General features: G+C 40.2%; 1 protein-coding gene across 2 annotated transcripts in view; it reads left to right on the top strand.

Moving 5' to 3' along the window:
- The first annotated feature begins 12,936 nt into the window (after positions 1-12,936).
- Positions 12,937-26,691, top strand: part of LOC140736120 (myosin regulatory light polypeptide 9) — a 30,539-nt gene continuing 16,784 nt past the window's right edge. Inside the window, exon 1 of one of the 2 annotated variants that reach the window (XM_073061913.1) lies at positions 12,937-13,057. The gene's annotated coding sequence lies outside the window, so the exon portion shown is untranslated. Of the gene's footprint in view, positions 13,058-13,115; positions 13,251-26,691 lie in introns of those variants that run through there. The other variant, XM_073061914.1, reaches the window with a different exon arrangement.

Raw genomic sequence — 26,691 nt, 5'->3', positions numbered from 1 at the left:
TAGCAACAGAACAACACTCTCTTCTCGCCAATTAGCCTAATATCTCTTGGATCACCTCCGGTGACATTCGTAAATAAGAGGACCAAAGTAGAGCACCTGATTGCAGATGTGGCCTCACCAGTACCGTCTACAATTGTAACTATACTTAAGCTATTTTTAAACTACAACCTTCTCACAATAACGGCCAAGGACATTGCTAAGTGCACTTGCATTAAAAAAATATAAGGTCTTTACTGCAAGATCCCAACACATGCAATCAGTTAGTTCAATTTTAAAAGTTTACTGTCACGAGAAAGCTGACAGAGATGATGGTTGGTTGTTCTTATTCCATTCGTGTCTGAATAGTGAAAAGAACAGTTTCTTACAGTTACATATAATACACCAGCAGTGTTTAATTTAAAGCTGTCAGAAAGATAAGCAGCCTTTGCATTACAGAACTGTAGGCTATTTATGACACAGGAAGCAATTCAATACAATACATCAAACTAGTCAAGAAAAGGCTGGAGAGTGGTATAATCCCTCCCTCCTGAATTAGTCCATGACCCCACAGATTACAACTTCTCAATTACGCATGCAAGTATCATACATTTTAACACAGAATCATATAAAATAAGAGTGGAAATAGATCGTTTCACCCTTTCGATCCTATTCCGTCATGGTTGATCATCCAGTTCACTCCTTCTCCCCATGTCTTTTGATCACTTTAGCATAAGGAATTACTTATCTCTGCTTTCAATATATTTAATGACCTGTTCTCCACTGCCCACCATACAGAGAATTCTACAGGTTCGTCCTCCTCTGGGTGAAGAATTTTCTCCTGATTGTAAATGGCATTCTCCAACATCTTGAAATTATGACTCCTGGTGTTGTAAGCTCCAGCCATTGTCTATATCCTCCCCTTACCTAGCCACTCCTGCCCTAATGGATTTTTTTAGACTTCTGTGAGATCCCCTTATGTGAACATAGATTTAATCAACCCAGTCACTTCTGAGATGTCAGTCCTGCTATTATAGTAATCAGTCTAGTAATCTTTATTGCATTTCTTCCTTCAAGGAAGCTGCTGATATGGCCTCACCAAGGCCCTGTATAGCAGCAGCAAAACATCTTTTCTTCAATTCACAAAGGCAGCAAGTTCCCAGATCTCCTGCACTTGCTGACTGCAAAATGTTTCCTCATCTCCTTTGTAACTCTTCCACCAATATTTGTAAAAAATACAATTTTTCTTTGGTTCTCTGCAAAGTCCATGCCAAACTTTTTATCCATTTACCTGAATCCTGCTTATCTCATAAGGACCATATCCTTTGCCCATTCACATGCCTGATTAAACATCTCTTAAACACAGTAATTGTATCATATTCCATGACATCCTCTGGAAACAAGTTCTAGATATCATTTGCTCTCTGTGTAAAAAAATCTTACCCCTCAAATTCTTTTTAAAATTCACTCCACTCATCTTAAACCTATACCCCTTTGTTTTGGATACCTCTACCATGGGAAAATGATTCTGACTATCGACCCTATCCATGCACCTTGTGATTTTATATTCCTCTAATAACCTCCACTCCTGGGAAAACAATCTCAAACTATCTAATCTCCCACCCACCTCCCATAACTAACATCCTGATAAATCTCCTCTACACTCACCCCGTGCAATCACATCCCTCCTCTAAGGTGCTGGCCAGAACTGTACACAATATTTCAGATGTTGTTTTGTAAAGTTGCAACATAACCTCCCAACAGTTATATTCAATGCTAATGAAGGCAAACATATTGTATGCATTTTACATTGCATTGTCTACTTGCTTTGCTATTTTCAGGGAGCTATGGACCTGAATGCCATGACCTCCCTGATTATCAGCATTCTTAGTGCCCTGCTCATTTGCTTCCCCTTGCACTTATTGAGATTTAAATTCCATCTGTCAATGTTCCACCCAAATTTGCATCTGATCTATATCTTAAGTAGCTAATGATCGATTGTTCCATGAAAGTAAGTATTTTACCCAGAGTGCAAAGGTCAAAGTAAATTTATTAACTAAGTACATATATGTCATCATATTCAACCCTGAGATTCATTTTCTTGCGGATGTACTCAACAAATCCATAAAAGAAAAAAAACATACTAGAATCAATGAATTTCCAGTCATCTGCAACCTAAAAATCCTCAATTGCTCCAGTAACTAAAATCTCAATGCCAAAAGATGTTTCTTTCTCAGGGGCAACATTTTTCTTAATTTTGGATACACGACATTAAGAAACATGCATTTTAATAGTAACATTCTGTTTGAAGATAACTTGGGAGTGAGGGAGTATTTATGTGATTTTAATATAAAACTAAATCCGTTCAGAGAATGGGGTGCTGGAATCTCCAATCAGTTGCTGGAATGTTTTTGGCAGCAAATCACAAGGTGCACTGAAACTGTTTTGCTGTCGTGTTTCCAGATTATTTCCAGGCCATAAATGGAATCATACTCTGCCAGTGCCACAAGCATATTTTGTTTTGAAGATAAACCACTGACTTACTGATAGCTTCAGGGAAATGCATCTTTCCTTAACTGTATCCATCTAATTTTTTTGGTTTACAAGTCTGAAACAGGATTGATATATTGAAAAATAATCTCATAGAGATTAGTTTTATAATTGTGATGCAACCTTATAGAACTAATATGAATAGAATTTATTTTTATTTAATTTTGACTCTCACTTATTTTGACTGTAGCAGGTTTAAATCTGCCACATAGGAACCAGTGCAGAAATATCCCCAACCCCAATAAAAGGAGGTGTATGAAGATGGAGCCCTGTGATGAAGATCATTAATTTTAAAAAAAGCTTTAATGTTTTCTTTCTTTTCTTTCAGCCACTTAAATCAGAAAAAAAAATAGAATTGAGTTGAATACCTACTACCAGATGCAATAAAACCGAACAAAACAATGTCGTATGACTCCTTTTTCATGATACCTACAACCAGAACATGTCCAGGTAGCATAACTCAAGACAAAGCCTTTCATTCATTTTCACAAACTACAAGGCAGTTTATATTTGCTCTTGCCAAAGCAATGAAGATTTCATCATTGACATAAGTCCCAATCGCTGTTCTGGGAACATACTATATTTAACAACTTAAGCTGAAGATAGTATATTTCCAAAAAGACAGTTGGTGAACAGAATAAAATAATGCAGATGTCCCCCAAGTACTAATTTCAAGCGCCAAACATTGCATTGCCTGGCTTTAATTCAAAGTAATTGATGTGCAGTCATCTGCACTGGGAATCAACTAATGCGAGTACTTTTAAAAATACCGGGCTTTTTTTGGCCATGTATTAAACTCTGCAGTAAGTTGGCTGAAACTGCACTCCTTCAAAGGAACATAAAAATAACCTTTCATGGTTAGCAGCATTCAGCATCGGCACTTAGCTCCTGGAAACTATTATAATAACTTCTCATTAACAGTTCATGTATTCAGAAATGCAGTGCAAGTAAGTCAACTTGTTTGAATCTCATGTGGAAAGAAAAGTTTGCAATTGTTTGAATATCATGCACTCATCATCAGTGGCTGTCATGGCATTTATGTTGTGAAGATCCTTGTGCTCGTTCACTCAGACAAGTTCAAGTTTATGGTCATCTGACTGTACATACACACAACCAGTGCAACAACATTCCTCTGGACCACAGTGCACCCACAATACAAATATCATGTGTGGCACCTAAAACAAAGTATTATCACAAATAAGTTAAGAAAACATAATTCAAAATGTTTGTAAAGTGCACAAAAGAGGTAAACAGTAAACAATAATCAGCTAGCTGTCCTGGTGTTGAGACCTCAGTGGTAGCAAAGTATTCATTAGTCTCACGGCCTGCTGTTACCCAGTCTGGCAGTCCTAGTCCTGATGCTTCTGTACCTCCTCCTTGACAGAAGTGGGTCAAAGAGATTGTGCGATGGGTGGTAGGGATCCTCACCAATGCTTCTGGCCCTTCATATACAAAACTCACGGTAAATGTCACAAACAGGGGAGAGAATGACCCCATTGATCCTCTCAGTGGTGTCTTCCTATCCTCTGTAGGGTCTTGCCGTCCAATGCCTTGCAGCTTCCAATTCTGTTATCCAACAGGTACACATGCTTGGACTGGGAGTGTAGATCAGAGGTCTTGTGCTTGTATCTCTCCCAATCAATGTGCCGGTTATGAGCAAACTGTGCTCCAAGAATTTTGTCAGGAGGTGACTCTGTTGGAATTAGACTTCACTGCTTGCTAATCACACCTTGCCATAGCATTGTGTTCCCTCCTGCCCTGGCACTGAACTTATCCACATACACATCAACATGCTTCCTTCAGATTAGAGCAGAAGTTTTCCTTGGCTTCATTCTGAAGTTCCCAAGGTGAGGCATATGTGATGATGGCCATGATGTGTTAGTTCCTTGTCAGAGGAAGCTACAAAGTCAAGAGTCATATTTACAATTGCACAAGAGGATATTGCAGACTGCCTATATAAGCATATACATGATTGTAAAGCCCCATCCATGAAGAAGGTTAATGCCTCCAGTGGGAGCTGTTCTTTGAGCTGGCCTTCTCTTACCTGCCCTGTGTCACTTAGGACAGTAAAGGCAATGTCAAAACATCTTGAGCTTCAAAGCTATGACAATGGAACACCTACTGTCACTATTGGGACTGTCTCCCAGGTTCTAACAATACATGCCCTCAATCCAACTACCCTGTTATACAAAGGCCACCATCCTTTAATTACAGTATATATTATGATCCAGGAAACGTGGACCACTCCCCGTGTCTCAGGACTCACCACATAACAAAGGGAAGTGTTGATGATGAAATTCACCATCTTCCTTTAATGCATCAGCATAACATGTGACCAGTTGAGGAAAAGAATGTTTAAAGATTGATGTCAATCTTGGTACAAAACTCTGCGTGCTGGTCAGTAATGCCCTTTGCCACTCCTAAATAGTTCTCAGAGTTGAACTGCCTGCAACACGTGTCTCAAGATACTGGAGGGATACTACTAACAGTATAGGTGAAAAATCCTCCAAATATACTGGGAGCATAAACAAACAAATGTCAGGATTCTCTTCCAGGTCAGCATTCTATCCTCTAAGGTTTTAATTTTACTTAGTTGGCTCATTGGGTTGGATACATAATTTTCATGACCCCCACCGGACTCCCAAAACTCACACTTTATTGTGAATTCTGTCATGGGCAGAGATTACCAAAGATCAAGGATCAACTTTATCTACCATATCTTAAGAAAGAAATTAGAAAAGCTAAAAGAAGATATGAGGTTGCTTTGGCAAGTAAGGTGAAAATAAATCCAAAGGGTTTCTACAGTTATATTATTAGCAAAAGGAAAGTGAGGGATAAAATTGGTCCCTTAGAGAATCAGAGTGAACACTATGTGTGGAGCCAATAGAAATGGGGGAGATTTTGAACAATTTCTTTGGTATTCACTAAGGAGAAGGATAATGAATTGTGTAAGGTAAGGGAAACAAGTAGGGTAGTTATGGAAACTATGATGATTAAAGAAGAGGAAGTACTGGCGCTTTTAAAGAATATAAAAGTGGATAAGTCTCTGAGTCCTGACAGGATATTCCCTAGGACCTTGAGGGAAGTTAGTGTAGAAATAGCAGGGGCTCTGACAGAAATATTTCAAATGTCATTAGAATCAGGATGGTGTCAGAGGACTGGCATATTGCTCATGTGGTTCCATTGTTTAAAAAGGGTTCTAAGAGTAAACCTAGCAATTATCAGCCTGTAAGTTTGACATCAGTGGTGGGTAAATTAATGGAAAGTATTCTTAGAGATGGTATATATAATTATCTGGATAGACAGGGTCTGATTAGGAACAGTCAACATGGATTTGTGCGTGGAAGGTCATGTTTGACAAATCTTATTGAATTTTTTGAAGAGGTTACGAGGAAAGTTGATGAGGGTAAAGCAGTGGATGTTGTCTATACGGGCTTCAGTAAGGCCTTTGACAAGGTTCCACACGGAAGGTTAGTTAGGAAGGTTCAATCATTAGGTGTTAATATTGAAGTAGTGAAATGGATTCAACAGTGGCTGGATGGGAGATGCTAGAGAGTAATGGTGGATAACTGTTTGTCAGGTTGGAGGCCGGTGACTAGTGGTGTGCCTCAGGGATCAGTACTGGGTCCAATGTTGTTTGTCATTTACATTAATGATCTGGATGATAGGGTGGTAAATTGGATTAGTAAGTATGCAGATGATACTAATGAATCCACATACTAATGTGGATAATGAAGTAGGTTTTCAAAGCTTGCAGAGAGATTTAGGCCAGTTAGAAGAGTGGGCTGAAAGATGGCAGATGGAGTTTAATGCTAATAAGTATGAGGTGCTACATTTTGGTAGGACTAATCAAAATAGGACATACATGGTAAATGGTAGGGCATTGAGGAATGCAGTAGAACAGAGTGATCTAGGAATAATGGTGCATAGTTCCCTGAAGGTGGGATCTCATGCGGATAGGGTGGTGAAAAAAGCTTTTGGTATGCTGGCCTTTATAAATCAGAGCATTGAGTATAGGAGTTGGGATGTAATGTTAAAATTGTACAAGGCATTGGCAAGGCTGAATTTGGAGTATTGTGTACAGTTCTGGTCACCGAATTATAGGAAAGATATCAACAAAATAGAGTACAGAGAAGATTTACTAGAATGTTACCTGGGTTTCAGCACCTAAGTTGCAGAGAAAGGTTGAACAAGTTAGGTCTTTATTCTTTGGAGCGTAGAAGGTTGAGGGGGGACTTAATAGAGATATTTAAAATTATAAGGGGGATAGATAGAGTTGACATGGATAGGCTTTTTCCACTGAGCGTAGAGGAGATTCAAACAAGAGGACATGAGTTGAGAGTTAGGGGGAAAAGTTTAGGAGTAACACCAGGGGGAACTTCTTTACTCTGAGAGTGGTAGCTGTGTAGAATGAGCTTCCAGTAGAAATGGTAGAGGCAGGTTCGATATTGTCATTTAAAAAAAAAATTGGATAGGTATATGGACAGGAAAGGAATGGAGGGTTATGGACTGAGTGCAGGTAGGTGGGACTAGCTGAGAGTAAGCGTTCGGCATGGACTAGAAGGGCCAAGATGGCCTGTTTCCATGCTGTAATTGTTATATGGTTATATACAGTATATTTACATGTACACATTGAGTACCCATTATTTAAAATGCTTGACAGCTGAATTTTCACAATTATGTTCAATTTTCAGTTCATCGTGATAGATCTTTGGTTGTTTCATGATCTGCACACTGTTAAATGGCATATGCTCGCTCTAACGCTGACAAATCCATTCTCTCAATACATATTCCACTATAGACCGGTGAGTCTTACGTTGGTGGTCTGCAAACTACTGGAAAGGATTCTTAAGGATAGGATCTACGAGCATTTGGAGAAGTACAGTCTACTCATGGATAGTCAACATGGCCTTGTGAAGGGAAGATCGTGCCTCACGAGCCTGATTGAGTTTTTGAAGAGGTAACAAAAGAAATTGATGAGGGTAGGGCAGTGGATGTGGTCTACATGGACTTTAGCAAAGCATTTGACATGGTCCCTCATGAGAGACTCATCCAGAAAGTCATGAGGCATGGGATAAATGGAACCTTGGCTGTTTGGATAAAAAATTGGCTTAAAGGAAGAAAGCAGAGGGTAGTTGTGGAAGGAAAGTATTCTGCCTGGAGGTCAGTGACTAGTGGAGTGCCGCAGGGATCTGTCCTGGGACCACTGATATTTGTGATTTTTATAAATGACCCGGATGTAGAGGCGGAAGGATGGGTGAGTAAGTTTGTGGATGACACGAAGATTGGAGGAGTTGTGGATGGAGCTGCAGGTTGTCGAAGGTTACAAAAGGATATAGACAGACTGCAGAGTTGGGCAGAAAAATGCTAGATGGAGTTCAATCCAGACAAGTGTGAGGTAATACATTTTGGAAGGACAAACCAGAAGACTGAGTACAGGATTAATGGTCAGTTACTTAAGAGTGTGGATGAACAAAGGGACCTTGGGGTTCAAATCCATACATCCCTCAAGGTCGCTGTGCAGGTTGATAGGGTAGTTAAGAAGGCCTATGGGATGCTAGGCTTCATTAACGGGGATTGAGTTCAAGAGTAGAGAGATCATGTTGCAACTCTACAAATCTCTGGTGAGACCGCACTTAGAGTATTGTGTTCAGTTCTGGTCACCTCATTATAGGAAGGATGTGGAAGCTACGGAGAGGGTGCAGAGGAGATTTACCAGTATGCTGCCTGGTTTGGAGAACAAGTCATACGAAGCAAGGTTAGCAGAGATGGGACTTTTCTCTTTGGAATGTAGAAGAATGAGAGGGAACTTGATAGAGGTCTACAAGATTATGAGAGGCATAGATAGGGTGGATAGTCAGTACCTGTTTCCCAGGGCACCAACAGCAAACACCAGAGGGCATATGTACAAAATTAAGGGAGGGAAGTTTAGGGGAGACATCAGGGGTAAGTTTTTTACACAGAGGGTTGTGAATGCCTGGAATGACTTGCCAGGGATGGTGGTGGAGTCTAAAACATTAGGGGTACTTAAGAGCCTCTTGGACAGGCACATGGATGAAAGAAAAATGGAAGGTTATGGGGTAGTGTGGGTTTAGTACATTTTTTTAAGGATTATATGGGTCGGCACAACATGGAGGGCTGAAGGGCCTGTACTGTGCTGTAGTGTAGTGTTCTCTGGTTCTATTCGAGATCTTTATGCAGTAAATTTCAGTAAATTCTGTTCTTTACATATATGAGGTTACTTGTCAGAACTATCTGTGATGCACAAAGACCTGTAACGTCATGTCAGCGCTCAAAAAGTAATTCAGATTTTGGAATATTTAATGAGATAGCATAGAATCACCATCATTTCCAACACTGAATTTATATGCTACTGGTAACCAATCTTTTTTAACACTTACTCATTATACATATGTACTTACATACCAAATATTACATACGGTAAATATAATGAAAATATAATGTGTGCAGGGTAACAGAAGCAGCACAGCAGCATCGGGTGATGAACAACAATCAACGCAGGTTTTCAGTCTCCACCTACGATGTCATACTCTGATTACAGAATATCATATTTCTGTTTTACATTTTTCAAGCATTTCACAAAAGGTATATAAACAATCAGCATTGTAGACTTGTTCTGGTGTTAGATTTACATCTGTGACAATCTTGGCTAACTCATCAAGGAATTTCTCTGCTGTTTTATCACCACAAATCTTTAAAAATTTAATCCCGTGCCCTTCCTTAAATTTCTGTAACCAGCCTGCTGAATTTTCACAATTACCTTCAATTTTCAGTTTGTTTTGATAAATCTTTGCTTGCTTCACGATCAGCGTACTGTTAAGTGGCATATGTTCATTCTGATGCTGATGAATTCACTCTTTCATTATACGATTGAGATCTTCATTTTTCACTTCATGCCCTGTTTTTCTATTTTTCATTAACTTCAATTCATTACATATTGGGAAGCTTTTAAAACCCTATAGAGAGCAACTAAAAGAATAATTAGGAAGGTAAAGATGAAATATGAAAGCAAGCTAGCAAACAACATCAAAGTGGATAGTAAAAGCTTTTTCAAGTATATAAAAAATAGAAAAGAGTTGAGAGTGGATATAGGACCAATAGAAAATGAGGCCGGAGAAATAATAATGGGAGACAAGGAGATAGCAGATGAACTAAATGAGTATTTTACATCAGTCTTCACTGTGGAAGACACTAGCAGTGTGCTAGATGTTGAAGGGTGTGAGGAAAGAGAAATGAGTGCAGTTACTATTACAAGGAAGAAGGTGCTCAAAAAGCTGAAAGACATAAGGGTACATATGTCACCTGGACCAGATAAACTCCACCCTAGGGTTCTGAAAGAGGTAGCGGTAGAGATTGTGAGACATTAGTAATGATCTTTCAAAAATCATTGGACGCTAGCATCGTGCCAGAAAACTGGAAATTTGCAAATGTCACTCCACTCTTTAAGAAAGGAGGAAGACAGCAGAAAGGAAATTATAGATCAGTTAGCCTGACCTCAGTGGTTGGGAAGATATTGGAGCCAATTTTTAAGGATAAGGTTATGGAGCACTTGGTGGCACATGACACCAAGTGCAGTGCAGTGACTAAGGTAATAGATAGACGGGGTGGTGGTGGGCTAACTGGAATGGTTGATCGGATTAACAGCCTGCGAAAGAAGTTTTTAAGATAGCATGAAGTTTTTGTTTTAATAGCCCTATATCATTTTCCAGAACAGAGCTTTTGGAAAGGTATTTTTCTGGGTAGCTAGAGGAAAAGATTCAAGGATAATCTCCAAGCTTCCTTGAAAAAAAAAGTAAATTCCCCACCGACTCCTGGAGTCCCTGTCTCATGATCTCTGAAAGTGGAGCAGTCTTTAGGATAGCACAGAGAACTCTGAGACTATGCTCAGGATGTACACGGAAGTCCAGCATAAGTGGCAGAAGAAATGTGCCACCTAACAAGTTACCTTTCTGGCCATCCTGTCAGTTACCTCCATCTAATCTGTAGGGAATTGATGGGTCCCATAAGGATTGTATCATTAGTCCTAGAACCCACAGATTGGGACTGAGAGCAAATCAGCCTCTGAGCCACATTTAGCTATTACATGTACATGAAACATACAGTGAAATGTATTGTTTGTGTTAACAACCAACACACCATGTGCTGGGGGCAGCCCAAAAGTGTCGCCACACATTCAGAGCGCCCACAATTTTCAGTACAACAACACAGAACACAACAAGCAATAAAATAAGCACCTTTTCTCAATTCCACCCTGCCTCCCACCCATATACACCAGATAGTCCTCCTACTGCAGGATAAGTCTCCAGGGTTCCAGGTCTCCAGGCTTCAGCCATCGAACTTAGCTTCTGGACTTCTGATCAACCTTCGGGTTTCGATCTTCGGTATCAAGCCCTGGACTAGCAAGCGACGATAACCCATGACTCAAACTCTGATGTGCCGGCTGACCAGCTGTCATGCCTGCTCGTGCCTCCTGCTTACAGAGACGTGCACTTACCTGGAACAGCCCGAACAAGGCCACATAACTGGCTTTTGAGCACAAAGCAGAGATCTGGACACTGGTTGTCCTTCATCCCATAGCTATATTGCCAGCCTTTAGAGCATGGCGCTTAAGTCTGGATTCTGGATGTCTTTGTCCCACCAATGAAGAAAAAGATGATAAACTCAGTTTCTTAACTGAAGCTTAAATTTGATCAAAAGATGGAGATACATGGTGCCTTATGTGTCCCTTTCAGACATTCTAATCCACATTACAGCCAATAAATTATTTCCTAAAGGTAGTCATTGTTGGAACCAAACCATAAACAAGAGAAAATCTGCAGAAACTGGAAAACCTTTCTGCCCAAAATGTTGACTGTACTTTTTTCCATAGATGCTGCCTGGCCTGCTGAGCTCCTCCGGCATTTTGTGCGTGTTGCATGGCTGTAACTCTGAGACATCACAGTCACTTTGTGCACAAGTTTTGACAAACAGAAAACTGGAAATACATAATTCTTTGTGTGTTATTGGTCTTGACTTTCCTTAATTTACTGACGCGATGTGAATTCACTATGTCAGCAGTCATTACCTACTTCCAAATCCCATTGAGGTGGTTTTGAACAGTTGAGAGATTGAATACTTTTTCCCAGGGCCAAAATGTTTAAAACATGCATTTAAACTGAGAGAGTGTAAATTCACTGGAGGTGTGCAAGCAAGTTTTTTTACGGTGTGTGAATGCCTGGAATGTGCTGCCAGGGGTGCTAGTGCAGGCAAGTATGATAGAGACACTTAAAAGGCTTTTAGAAAGGAACATGAATATGCAGAGAATAGAGGGAAATGGGCATTATGTAGGCAAAAGGGTGTTTAGTTAGGTATTTAATTATTTGACAAAACATCCTGGACTACAGAGCATACTCCTGCTGCACAGTCCTATGTTCTATCAGCTTGGGTCAGGTCATATCAGAATCTCCTTTATTTCTGTACAAAATTGAATTTTTTCTACCATATTTTATTTTGTTGACAAAGTATTGTTCAGATGTATAAAATCGAAGGGAAGGACCCAGAACCCTCCCCACTGGGACTAGAGTTTCATTTCTGCTGAAACGTCTATACTGGTAACTTACTGTTCTTGATGGATGTGCGTGTTGCGAAACAATTTGAAGCCTCAGCTCCATTTAAAACAGCGTTCAGTGTCAGTAGACGGTTGCCCACCATCTATCATAACTTATTGTTGCTTAGATGTCCTATTTATTCTTGGATTGTGGTGACAAGTCAAATCTTACAATAATATAATACCAATTACCGGTAGTAATTTTAAACTGGAGGCACTAGAGACAGCAAATGCTGAAATCTGGAGCAAAGAATGATCTGCTGGAGAAAAACAGCAAGTTGGGCGGCATCTGTAGATGGAAATGGGTAGTTGACGTTTCAGGTTGAAACCCCTTCGTCTGCACTGAAACAACTTCGGACTTGTTTGCTGGCTTATGTCGTTGGTGAAACAAAAACTCCGGATTCAATTGTTTTTTGCTGATAAAATGAAATGAAAAATAGTTACCAAAATAGAGTAATTTCAATAAGTTCTGGCCAGAGCTTTAATAGCAGACAAGCCAATATTAATAAAGCTAACATAATTATACCATATCCTTATAAAGCAAATAGACACATGGTATTTTATCAGTCAGCAGAATATAAGTACTGTTATATATTTCTGCATTACAAGTATTAGTTTGGCTACACTAGGTATTTTCAACTATATAAGGCATCTTATCTGTTTATGTGGATTTCCTTGGACTAATATGCCAAAATCCATTGTACAACAAGCTATTTGGCAGCAATCCAGTCAGCATTTTATTGCCTTGTATGGACAAATGTCTGGAATGGGAGGGGAGGGATCCTAAGCAGCTGTCACTAGACATTGGACGATGTGAGCACATGACTAGTACATCAGCTTAAGCAGAGCAAATACTAACTGGCATAGCTCTGTTAACCTTAGCCTTGAAGAAAATTTAATATACCTCGTCATTTTTGACCACAGGTAAGAGTTTGAACATACATTGTTTCAACAGTTAGAACTTACTTGTCATTATTGGGAGTTGCAGAGAATGTTTAACTTCACAGCTTTCCTGTGTCAGTCTAACAAAAAGATGTATCTTTGGTAGAAGTTAACTTTTGCAGGACAACTTTCAGACTTATGAAGAGATACAGAAGCAAGGAGTCAAATCTTATGGGTAATTATCATTTTGCCTCAAAATCTAACCATACAAAAGATTAAAAAGTTTGAAGAACTTCACAGTTTTCATGGGTTAGTCATGTAAGTTGCGTATTTATTCAGAATATCAACTTTTTACTGTGTAAGTAGCTGATATCGAAGATTTCCCTTGCTTATTATATGTTGACATCCTAAATATAGCAGGAAGTTTTAATGGCAAAATTGTTAACATATTTGATCATATTGTAAATTATTGCCAGAAACACAATTCTCTATTTTTTCCCCCAGTTGAAGGCTACAGGTGAGGAACAAAATATAACGGATATTAATTGCTTTTAACTTGTCAGATGTTAATGTTTAACTGATAGGAAACATTGGAATGTGATCCCATAAGTGTGTTCTGTGTAATAAATGATCACGGCATTCTACTGGGTAGAAAAGTCAGTAAATCCAACAATGGATGCCGCAACATTATCTAGAAGTACTCGGTCTGGCATTCAGTTTAAACTAGAGATTCTTGTTTGCATTCCTGAGCTTCCAAACAGCAGAAAATTGCAGAGATTAACATATTGAGTGCCCTGTGAATTTTTGAAAATATGCTCCAAGACAATCTGCAGTGGGGGGGGGGGGGGGGGGAATGAAGTTTAAAAGGTACCCAAAATGGGTAAAAACTTTGTTTAATCTTAACTGGAAAAAGACTTTTCCTGCTTGGGTATCTCAACAAACGTTAAGATGAGAGTAATTATTTAACAATATACAGTAGGAGGAATTAAGTTTTGAATGCCTGAACAAAACAACAAAAAGTAAAATTTACGTAGTACTTCCAATACAAAAAGTTGACTCCAGGTTTTCACAAATGTTGCAGGCAAAAGCTAAATAAAAAATAGTCATGAAGAAATGACCAAAACTTTGTTCAAATTTTGTATGTTATCTTGCAGTATTAGATGAAGTTGAAGAGGAGGTGGGGTACAGAAAGTGAAATACAAATCTTGTAGCCTAAAACAGCAAGAGATCCCAGGGGAAGAGGAGGCGTGATCACATATGTCTTTTCCTTCAGACAAGCCTGACTTGCTTGTGAGATAACCAATGAGTCCAATATCGGATGCATAGACAATACTACAGCTGGGGCAGGTGTTACTTGACTGATGGTTTAATGGGCTGTTTTGTGAAGCGTGTTCCTTCTGATGTTTGTACTCAACTGGATGTACTCCTGCTGTAAAGACATGAGAAACTCAATGCCTTCCTGCATGGACAGGCTTGCAGAAACAAGAGGAAGGTTAGGGGAGAAATATATCAGAAGTAGATTTAATATCACTGGCATATGTCATAAAAATCGTTATCTTATAGTAGCAGTACTTTGCAATACATAATAATAATAGAAAAATTATAATTTACAATGAGAAAATTAAATAAGTCGTGCAAAAAGAGAGCAAAAAATAGGGAGATATTGTACGTGGGTTCATTGTCCATTCAGACATCTGGTGGTGGAGGGGAAATAGCTGTTCCTAAAGTGATGAGTGTGTCTTCTGGCTCATATACCTCCTCCCTGATGTTAGCAATGAGAAGAGGGCATGTCCTGGGTGATGGGGGTCCTTAAAGAAGGATGCTGCCTTTTCGAGGCATTACTCCTTAAGATGTCCTCGATGCTGGTGAGGCTAGTATCCATGATGGAGTTGGTCGAGTTTTTAACTTCCTGCAGCTTTTTCCGATCCTGTGTAGTGGCCCCTCCATACCAGATGGTGATGCAACAGTTAGAATGCTCTCTACATTACATCTGTAGAAATTTGTAAACAGTCATTGGTGGTATTTGAACATGAGTATAAAAATCTTTTAAAAATCATAAAAAAACAGCAGATTATGCAAGTCTGAATTTTTTTAAAAAATGAAATACAAAGCATAAATTGTTAAAAACATGGTCAGGAAGCATCTGTGGAAAGAAAACCAGAATTAATGTTTCTGGTCAAAGACCCTTCATCAAAACTGGGAAAGGGAGAAAACAGGTTAGTTTTGAATTTGCAAAGAAAAGGTTGGGGAGGGTTGAATAGAACGAACAAAATATCTGTGAAAGGGTGAAGTAAGGTTCTCTGAGGGGATAAAGAGTGTAAATGCAATTTGATGCACCATCAATAACTCTCTGAGACGTGGGGCGAGATATCGGCTTTTATTGGCTGGAAGAAAGAACAAGCAGCAATTGACCACCACACTGCATCCTGGAGACTGAGGCCGGGGCGGAGTCCCCAATCGCCTTTATACCGGGGTCCGTGGGAGGAGCCCATTTTTAAACCATTAAAAAGGGTTTAAATGGCGGGAAGAGAGTAATAATCCCATTCCAACTCACTCTGGCTCTCACTTGCTTGTCTCTGTTATCAGAAGCCCAGCAACTCATCTTCCATTTAGGCACATTGCAGCCTTCTGGACTCCAGCTTCAGGTAACTCACTTTCTCCATCTGTATCAGGATGAGCTAATTCCACTATAAATTATCCACCTGAAATATCAGCTCAGTTTTCCTCTCACAATTATCGGTACCACATCCCATTATTTACAAATCATTATACTTCTTTGATTGTATTATCACCACCTAACTACCCTGTTGATCCATTTGATGGAAGGTTCTATACGAACAGCAGCCTAATCACAACTTGACCTACCCAATGCCCCACACACTCTTCATTCCAACTTAGTTCTAACCTGTTTACTCTCTTTTCGAGTTCTGATTGAAGGATTTTCAAACTGGAATGTTAAAATATTTCTTTTTCTGTCTTGCCAGCTTAGTGGCTCCAGTTTTTCCTGTGAGCATTGAATACGACATGTGTTTGCATCCTAATACCAAGGTGAAGAGCAAGTTAATTTTTTTGATGTAGAAAATAATGTAACTAAAAGAGATTTGAATTCATTGATAATTCTGGAGCGCTGGGGTGGGGGTGCGGGTAATCTGAAGCCAAACACGGGAAAATTAGAGTAAGCATAAATACAAGAGGTTCTGCAGATGCTGGAAATCCAGAGCAACACACACAAAATGCTGGAGGAACTCAGCGGGTCAGGGAGCATCTATGAAAATTAATGACTTTTCAGGCTGAGATCCTTCATCGGGACTGGAAAGAAAGGGAGAAGAAGCCAGAATAAGAAGTTCGGGGGAGGGGAAGGAGTACAGCCTAGAATGAAATGGGTGAAAATTAGAGTAAGCATGCACGAACAAAGGTGTGAGCTTTGCTGTGGTGAATGATGTTAAGGGTGAGAAGTTAGGGGTTGTGGCAATAATAGGATAAAGAATCAAAAACCTATGGCAACGATTAATAGCACCACACAGCTGCAAACTGTCACATGGCTGACAATGGATATACTGTTGAAGTCGAGATGCCACTTGCATGGTTCCTTATGCATTTCTTTCAGCATGTCCTAAAACACCTTGAAGCCAATGAAGAACTTCATTGAAAGGTAGGAACTGTTGTACATGCCATCACCAAATCCATGCATCATTTTTGTCCCCAAATTATCTGCCATTACACATCATATATATGCAACTCCACAGTGATTGAAGACAATATGTCAAGTTCAACACCGTCTCTGATGACAAGCAGCTCTACTTCTTCAACAACTCTCTCGACATTTCCGCTGTCTCTGAGCTGTTACCTTCCTCAATGTGCCAAGGTTTCATCTAGTTGAGTATTGGATGACTAAAGCTCAGTTTTCTGCTATAACCTTCATTTATGCTCATTCACTCATGGCCCCCATGTTCACTAGGCTGTAAGGAGACCAAGTCTAGACTTGGCTCCAATTTAAATCCTTACCTTTTTGCATTCACTCCCATCAAATGGACAGCCATCTCTACTGCTTTTGGCAATTACATGGTTAAAAGGGAAAATGATTGTTGTTGTTTATGCGTCACTGAGATTTCTTAGAGTAATATAAAATTGACAAGATAATACTTGCTAATACATTTTCTGATCACGTGAGATGACTGTATCTATAATTATCTATTTCGCATTTGATGCTTCTTGCTATCTTTAATATTGGAATATGAAGATTGTTGAATCTCCGAACAGTCTATTAAATCATGTCAGGACATTAATGGTTCTGGAGATAATACATACTAGATCATTTGTAATAAGTAATTTTTTAAAAACACTTAATCTAACTGAGGAAGTTATAAAAAGCAATTTCCAGTGTTCTCATGATAAGAAGCCACTATTCTAGCTTTAGGAATGCTGTGTTAACTGTTCTCAGCCACCTGGATCAGTGGAAGTATGAACCATCCATAATTCATGACTGGCCTCTTTCAAGAACAACTCAGTAAAAGTGTTAAAAAGGCATGCGAAAAAATGGTGGACTGTTGATTTATTTAAGCTTATTTACTGAGATACCGTGTGGAATAGGCCCTTCCCAGCTCTCAAACCACACCACGCAGTGAATCTTTGATTTAATCCTAGCCTAAACACTGGACAATTTACAAAAGCAATCTTCCAACTGGTGTGTCTTTGAACTGTGGGAGGAAACCGGAGCACCCGCTTTTGTTTCATTTTCCAGCAACAGCAGTCCCTTGTGCCAAACAAGTGAAGTTGATAAAAATGAATGAATTTGTCCATTTTCTAATATTTAATGCTTGTCATCTTGACATATGGGATGCTTATAATTTCAAAACTCAAAGCAAACTTATTTTAAAAGTTTAAAAGATCGAGGCACAACTGCACAAGCACGAGGACATCAGCAAGTCAGACCAGCGGGAAGGATTTAAACAGAAGACAGCTTTATAGAACAGGCATTGGGGGAGTAGAGGGTATCAGAGTAGGAGGGCTTCGGCGATAACAGGTCAACGCGAGGTAAGTTACTTATGAAGAATGGAAATAGGAAGTATATCTGTGGGGCCAGTGTTCTGTACTGGGTGTCTGATGTGGGACGTCCAGGAGACTCCCAGCCTCCCAGACGTGTCAGGTGCGTCAAGCTGCAGCTCCTTAGGGACTGGGTTAGGGAACTGGAGATGCAGCTCGATGACCTTCGTCTGGTCAGGTAAAATGAGGAGGTGATAGAGAGGAGCCATAGGCAAATAACCACACCGGGGCCTCAGGAGACAGATAAGTGGGTAACAGTCATGCAAGAATCCAATTCTAGAGAGTACCCCAGTGGCTGCTCCCTTAACAATAAGTACTCCTGTTTGAGAACTGTTGGGGGTGGGACCTACCTGGGGGAAGCAACAGTGGCCGCGCCTCTGGCACAGAGTCTGGCCCTGTGGCTCAGAAGGGTAGGGAAAGGAAGAGGATAGCAGCAGTGATAGGGAGCTCTATAGTTAGGGGATCAGACAGGCAACTCTGTGGACGCAGGAAAGAAACGTGGATGGTAGTTTGCCTCCCAGGTGCCAGGGTCCAAGATGTTTCTGATCATGACCACGATATCCTGAAGTGGGAAGAGCCAGATGTTGTGGTACCTATTGGTACCAGCGACATAGGTAGGTAAAGGGAAGAGGTCCTGAAAACAGACTACAGGGAGTTAGGAAAGAAGCTGAGATGCAGGACCTCAAAGGTAGTAATCTCAGGATTACTGCCTGTGCCACATGACAGTGATTATAGGAATAGAGTGAGGTGGAGGATAAATGCGTGGCTGAGGGATTGGAGCAGGGGCAGGGATTCAGATTTCTGGATCGTTGGGACCTCTTTTGGAGCAGGTGTGACCTGTACAAAAAAGATGGGTTGCACTTGAATCTGAGGGGGACCAATATCCTGGCAGGGAGGTTTGCTAAGCCTGTTGGGGAGAGTTTAAACTAGAATTGCTGAGGGGTGGAAACCGAACTGAAGAGATAGAGGAAGGGGTGGTTGGCTCACAAATAGAGAAAACTTGTATGCAGTGTAAGAGGGAGGATAGGTAAGTGATCGAGAAGGGATGCACTCAGACTGATGGTTTGAGATGTCTCTGTTTTACTGCAAGAAGCATCATGAACAAAGCGGATGAGCTTAGAGCGTGGATCTGTACTTGGAGCTATGACATTGTGGCCATTACACAGTTTTGGATGGCTCAGGGGCAGGAATGGCTACTTAGAGTGCCAGGCTTTAGATGTTTCAGAAAGGACAGGGTAGGGGGCAAAAGAGGTGGGGGCATGGCACTGTTGATCAGAGATAGTGTCATGGCTGAAGAAAAGGAGGAAGTCATGGAGGGATTGTCTACTGAGACTCTGTGGTTGGAAGTTAAAGACAGGAAGGGGGCAATAACTCCACTGAGTGTTTTTTGTAGACCACCCAATAGACACAGGGACATTGAGGAGCAGATAGGGAGACAGGTTCTGGAATGATGCAGTAATAACAGGGTTGTAGTGGTGGGTGATTTCAATTACCCAAATATTGATTGGAATCTCCCTAGAGCAAGGGGTTTAGATGGGGTGGAATTTGTTAGGTGTGTTCAGGAAGGTTTCCTGACACAGTATGTAGATAAGCCTACAAGAAGAAAGGCTGTACTTAATCTGGTATTGGGAAATGAACCTGGTCAGGTGTCAGGTCTCTCAGTGGGAGAGTATTTTGGAGATAGTGATCATAATTCTATCTCCTTTACAATAGCATTGAGAGGGATAGGAACAGACAAGTTAGAAAAGCTTTTAATTGGAGTAAGGGGAAATATGAAGCTCTCATGCAGGAACTTGGAATCATAAATTCGGAACAGATGTTCTCAGGGAAACGTATGGCAAAAATGTGGCAAATGTTCAGGGGATATTTGCACGGCGTTCAGCATAGGTACGTTCCAATGAGACAAGGAAAGGACGGTAGGGTACAGGAACTGTGGTGTACAAAGGCAGTTGAAAGTCTAGTCAAGATGAAAAGAAAAGTTTATGAAAGGTTCAAAAAACTACGTAATGATAGAGATCTAGAAAATCATAAGGCTAGCAGGAAGCAGCTTAAGAATAAAATTAGGAGAGCCAGAAGAGCCCATGAGAAGGCCTAGGTGGACAAGATTAAGGAAAACCCCAAGGCATTCTACAAGTATGTGAAGAGCAAGAGGACAAGCCATGAGAGGATAGGACCAATCAAGTGTGACAGTGGGAAAGTGTATATGGAACCGGAAAAGGTAGCAGAGGTACTCAATAAATACTTTGTTTCAGTATTCACCACAGAAAAGGACCTTGGTGATTGTAGAGGTGACTTACAGCGGTCTGTAAGCCCAGGATATTATAGACCAGTGAGTCTTATTTCAGTGGTTGTTAAGTTGAGGGAGAAGATCCTGAGAGGCAGGATTTATGAATATTTGGAGAGGCATAATATGATTAGGAATAGTCAGCATGACTTTGTCAAAGGCAGGTCATGCTTTAGGAGCCTGATTTAATTTTTTGAGGATGTGGCTAAACATATTGATGAAGGTAGAGCAGTAGGTGTAGTGTATATGGCTTTCAGCAAGGCATATACACTACACCTACTCATGCAAGGTTTATTGAGAAAGTAAGGAGGCATGGGATCTAAGGGGACATTGCTTTGTGGATCCAGAACTAGCTTGCCCACAGAAGGCAAAGTGTGATCGTAGACGGATCATATTCTGCATGGAGTTTGGTGCCTCAAGGATCTGTTCTGTGCCCCCTTCTCTTCATGATTTTTATAAATGACCTGGATGAGGATGTGGAGGGATTGGTTAGTAAATTTGCTGATGACACAAAGGTTGGGGGTGTTATGGATAGTGTGGAGGGCTGTCAGAGGTTACAGTGGGACATCGATAGGATGCAAAACTGGGCTGAGAAGTGGCAAATGATGGAAGTGGTTCATTTTTGTAGGTCAAATATGATGGCAGAATATAGTGTAAATGGTAAGACTCTTGGCAGTGTGGAGGATCAGAGGGATCTTGGGGTCCAAGACCATGTGGCACTCAAAGCTGCTACGCAGGTTGACTCTGTGGTTAAGAAGGCATACAGTGCATTCGCCTTCATCAACTGTGGCATTCAGTTTAAGAGCCGAGAGGTAATGGCACAGCTATATAGGACCCTGGTCAGATCCCATTTGGTGTACTGTGCTCATTTCTGGTCGCCTCACTACAGGAAGGATGTGGAAACTATAGAAAAGATGCAGAGGAGATTTACAAGGATGTTGCTTGGATTGGGGAGCATGCCTTATGAGAATAGGTTGAGTGAACTCGGCCTTTTCTCCTTGGATCGATGGAGTATGAGAGGTGACCTGATAGAGGTGTATAAGATGATGAGAGGCATTGATCGTCAGAGGCTTTTTCCCAGGGCTGAAATGGCTAACACGAGAGGGCACAGCTTTAAGGTGCTTGGAAGTAGGTACAGAGGAGATATCAAGGATAAGTTTTTTACGCAGAGTGGTGAGTGCGTGGAATGGCCTGCAGGCAACAGTAGTGGAGGCGGATACAATAGGGTCTTTTAAGAGGCTCCTGGATCTATAAATGGAGCTTAGAAAAATAGAGGGCTATGGGTAACCCTAGGTAATTTCTAAAGTAAGTACATGTTCGGCACAGCATTGTGGGTTGAAGGGCCTGTATTGTGCTGTAGGTTTTCTATGTTTCTATTAAAAGTAAATATATGTCACCATACTGCCTTGAGATCCATTTTCTTGGAGACATTCATAGCAGGACAAAGAAATACAATAAAATCAATGTAAAACTATCCACAAACAAAGACCGACAAGCAACCAATGTGCAAAAGAAGAAAATTGTGCAAATACAAAACAAAAATAAAAAGAAAATAGATAAATAAATAAACAGCTAAATACATAATTAATAATAAATAGACAAATAAGCCAATAGATAGATAAATAGATAGATAGAGAGATACTGAGAACTTGAGTTGTAGAGTCCTTGAAAGTGATTCCTTTGGTTGTGGAATCAGTTCAGTATTGAGGTGAGTGAAGTTATCCACATTGATTCAGGAGTCTGAGGGTTGAAACATAATAACTGTTCCTGAACGTGGAGATGCGGGACATAAGGCTCCTATACCTCCTTTCTGATGGCAGCAGTGGCAAGAGAGCATGGCCTGGTTAGTGGACATCCTTAGTGATGGATGTTGATTTCTTGTGTTTATTATTCAACATAATCCTTTTTCAACAAGAAACTATTGGATGGTACATTTAAGAAGACCTGGCCTTCTTATTTATTAAGTGTAAAAGTATTTAAGAACCTAATTGCTGTGTGTAGCAATAACAGGTGATGAATCAGTAAGATGAAAATGAAGAGCTGAAAAATAATGCTAACAGCAGGGAAACTAGACTAATCTATGTTTAATAAAGTGACCCTACGGATGCTGAATAAAATGTAAGTAGAAGTTTTGGGATATAAAGTGTGGTTTAAGTAGAGGTGGTTGTTCATCATATCCGACAATGACAGGAGATCTGTGGAGGAAAGTTTTTTAAGTGGAAAAGCTGCTACACTGGGGCAGTTCCATTTTCTTGACCTCAAAAATCCAGATCCAGAGGTATGAACACATGTCACAAACTGGGTTCTTCCTCGGTTATGGATGACCATGATGACTTCAGTGCCCTGTTGTTCCCTTCGCTCTCCACGGTGTATAGCAGTACTGCCTTCCTGGCCGTTGGATCTCGCTATAGATCTCATTTGCCCTGTCCACCAGGTCTGATTTAACATGCTAGGCCAGGTGTGTCTCTGATGCACCATCAATAACTCACTCTGAGACGTAAGAAGCGAGATATCGGCTTTTATTGACTGGAAGAATGAACAACACTACATCCTGGAGAATGAGGCCGGGCTCAGGCCTCAATCGCCTTTATACAGGGGTCTGTGGGAGGAGCCACAGGAGCAGTCCAGACAGGTATATGTAGTTCACCACAGTCTCTATCTTACCGGGTATGAAGCCTGCCGACTACCATCACTTGGTTTAGCCTGCCTATTAAAGCAGTGTAGCAGGATGTTGTAGCTGTGGCAAGCAAACAGCTACTTGGAGCCAGAGCTGAGCATTCAGTGAGGACCAATGGTAAGTGAGCTGCCCCAGAATGAACATGACAAGCCTCTTCACCCCTCTGGACACTCCATACCCCTGGTTTATCTGGTAGGAGCTGTTTTATTAGCTTTGAAGATTTCAGAATGTACTTAGTTAACAAGCATGGTTGTCTTACGTGGATAGAAATCAAACTTGCATTCACTCCATCAATTTGCATCAGAGTTGAAAAACAAATTTAAGAAGCTGTGATATGAAATATAAAACAGAAATGCTGAAACTACCCAGCAGATCAGGCAGCATCAGTGGAGAGAGAAACAGAGTTAATATTTCAGGTTAATGACCATCTATGAGAAATGACCTCTTGGGAATTTGCTGAATTTTCTGTGAGAATGATATTTATTGATTTAATTACATCTATTGATGGCTCTGATAAGGGACAGGTCAGATTCTTGGAATATTTAGAAAACATCATGAGGGGAGATCTAAGTTTATAAGATTATGAGGGGAATAGATATACACCGGTATCTTTTCCCCGGGTCAAAATGTTTAATACTAGAAGGCATGCATTTAAGGTAAGAGATGGCTAGTTCAAAGGAGATGTGCATAGCAAGTTATTTTTCACAAGAAGTGGTAGATACCTGAAATGCACGGCCAGGAAAGGTAGGGGAGGTGTTGAAGAGGCTCTTGGATAGGTCCATGAATCTGCAAAGGAAGAGGGATATAGGCATTGCATAGGCAGAAGGGATTTGTCTAAACAGGAGAAATTCTGCAGATACTGTAAATCCAAAGCAACACACAAACAACACGCAGGAGGAACTCTGCAGATTAGGCCCAAAACGTCAAAAGTTTATTCATGTCCATAGATGCTGCATGACCTGCTGAGTTCCTCCAGCATTTTGTACATATTGCTAGGGATTTGCCCAGTTAGGAATTTAAATACTAGTTTAATTAGTTTGGCACAACATCTGCGGCTAAAGGGGTTGTTCCTGTGTTGTGCTGTTCTATGTTCTATGTTTAAAAATTAAGCAAGGGAAATTGTTATAGATTACTTTGGCTAGTTTTGATCTCTACTGAATTCCTGCCACTCCTTACAAATGCTTTCATTAACATTCAAGAATACTCATATAGAGGCTGATTCTCTGTTCTACTTGTGATTACTTTGTAGATTAGGAATAATGGCTGTTCCAAATTACAGCTCTTCCTCTTCACTGCAAAACATCAACATTGCTTACATTTATTTAAAAACCATTTTAGAGTCTAATGAATAGTTGCAGTATGAGAGATTAGTCTGTATCATCGAGTGTATTTAATGGAAAATGAATTTACATGTTTTCTTTTATTCTGGAGGCGCAACAGATTGCAGATGCTGGAATTAAAAAAGGTAAATGTGTCATCAAAATACATCTATGGCACCATATACCACCCTGAGATTCATTTTCTTAATGTGAATGCACACAAGAAAATGAATCTCAGGTTAGTATATGGTGCCAAGTATGTACTTCGATAATATTTAATCTGTGACACAAAACCAGCTGTTGGAGGAATTCAGTGGGTCAGGCAGTATCTGTGAAGGCAAAATGACATTTGATGTTTTTCAGCTGAGATCCTACATCAGGACTGTAAATATTGAGGAAGAAGTGCTGGTATAGACAATGAGAGAGAGAGAGAGCTGAGATAGGGGTTGTCAGGTGAACATCTATCACCTGCAGCCCTTGCATCACCCTCCCCTCTCTCCTCTTTATATTGGCTATCCACCCTCTACACTCTCAATCCCAATGCGGGGTCTCAACCCAAAACATCAACCATCCCGTTTCCTCCCCAGATGTTGCTTGATCTCCTGTTTTCATCCAGCAATTTGTTTTGTTTTCTATTCTCCCTTGTGTAGATTAATTAAAAGAAACATCTAATTGAGCAGGAAAAGGAATTTAAACAGGCTTTTCAGAAAAGGATGCCTTTTTAGTCATGAGGAAACAGGCATGGAGGTAATTTGGCCCAAAGCAACTATGGAAGATTCAGTTCCATAACATGACCTTGGTGGTGTGTTTTTTTTCAAGCATCTGTATCTCCTGCCCAGTGGTGGTGTTGGGGGTGTGTGTGTGGGGGGGGGGGGAGGGAACAGGAGAACGTCCAGGGTGAGAGAGGTGTTTGATTTTGTTCAATGCTTTACGGAGGCAGTGGGAAGTGTAGACTGAGTCCAATCTCTTTCCATTTCCTTGCTCTTTCCGTGGATCCTTTTTAATGCTATTTTGTTGTCTGGTGATTCCCTCAAGCAACTATCGTTTTTGATATTAAAACTAGTTCCACCTTTTAAAATTAACTCTGGTGCCCTGTTAGCTGAATCAACCCCATGTGTTTGACAGAGTTGTAATGAGATAGAGAGCAAGTGAAGAGTGGAACATTGGGAGTGGTGATCCATTAACTCTAATGTCTGACATTTCCATGGACTAGTTGCTTCATTGCATTTGTCATATTTTCTAAAACATTGGAAGGTACCTTGCACTTTATGAAGTTCTCAAACTATTTCAATTATATCAGTTACAGGATCATATACGTTCAGTAGCAAAAGTACAGTATATTGGGAAGCACTCAGACTAAATTTTTTGTTGCAAAATTAATTCTTTGCTTCCCTCAACATGAGGGCATGTTCCTTCTGATATTTTAATCTTAGATTGAGTAAGATGGTAATCAAATTGAAATGTTTTGCCAACCTATGTGTGTTTTTACTAATGGTCATATTTAGACAAAGAAATTACATTTGACATTAGGAGTCAAAAATATTAAATCAGAAACTTTATCCAAACGGAAAATGTGTTTTTGCAGCCTGTTTATCATAATACAAACATGTTTACCCTGTTTACTATCACATGGTAGACATTTAGCCAATGTTGTTCCTTTACCATTCACTGACTTTGCACCTATTTGAGGGAGTTTGTAATTGGCCATTTTCAATATTGTTAAATGATAAAATCATAGAAAGTTTACTACTGAGACTCATTGTATCCATGTTGGTCAAAAATAAAGATCTATTCAGCCTGCTAGCACTAGGTTTGCAGATGTTCTGGTACATATACGATAACTTATAAAAATGATGAGGGTTTATGCCTTCAACATCTTTTCAGGCAATGAATTCCAGATCACTGCTGGCCTCTACATTACATTTTTCTTCTTTTATTCCTTCTTCTTATCTTTCTACCAATTACTTTAAATCTCATAATTTTAAAAACACTTAAATTTTCACTCAATCAACTTTCTCCTTCAACAAAAAATACTTCCGCCTATACTGATAGCTAAATATTTGCATTTCTAGTAATGTTGCCCTTGCCCGCTCTCCATTTCAATCACGTCTTTCCTGTAATGTGGTGACAGAAATATAAGGAGCATTCAGATGAGTCCTGATGAAGGGTTTTGACCCGAAACATCGACTGTTTACTTTTTTCCATGGATGCTGCCTGGCCTGCGGAATTCCAACAGCATTTTGTGTGTGTTGCTTGGAGTTCCAGCATCCGCAGATTTTCTCTTGTTTCAGGACTGTTCTGCTGTTCAGTTTCGCTCAGTCTACCTCCTATAAACTAATGTGGAATCCTGCTG

This window comes from Hemitrygon akajei, chromosome 11, assembly GCF_048418815.1.
Source record: "Hemitrygon akajei chromosome 11, sHemAka1.3, whole genome shotgun sequence".
Classification (NCBI taxonomy): domain Eukaryota; kingdom Metazoa; phylum Chordata; class Chondrichthyes; order Myliobatiformes; family Dasyatidae; genus Hemitrygon; species Hemitrygon akajei.
This window is presented reverse-complemented; position numbering and strand designations above follow the sequence as displayed.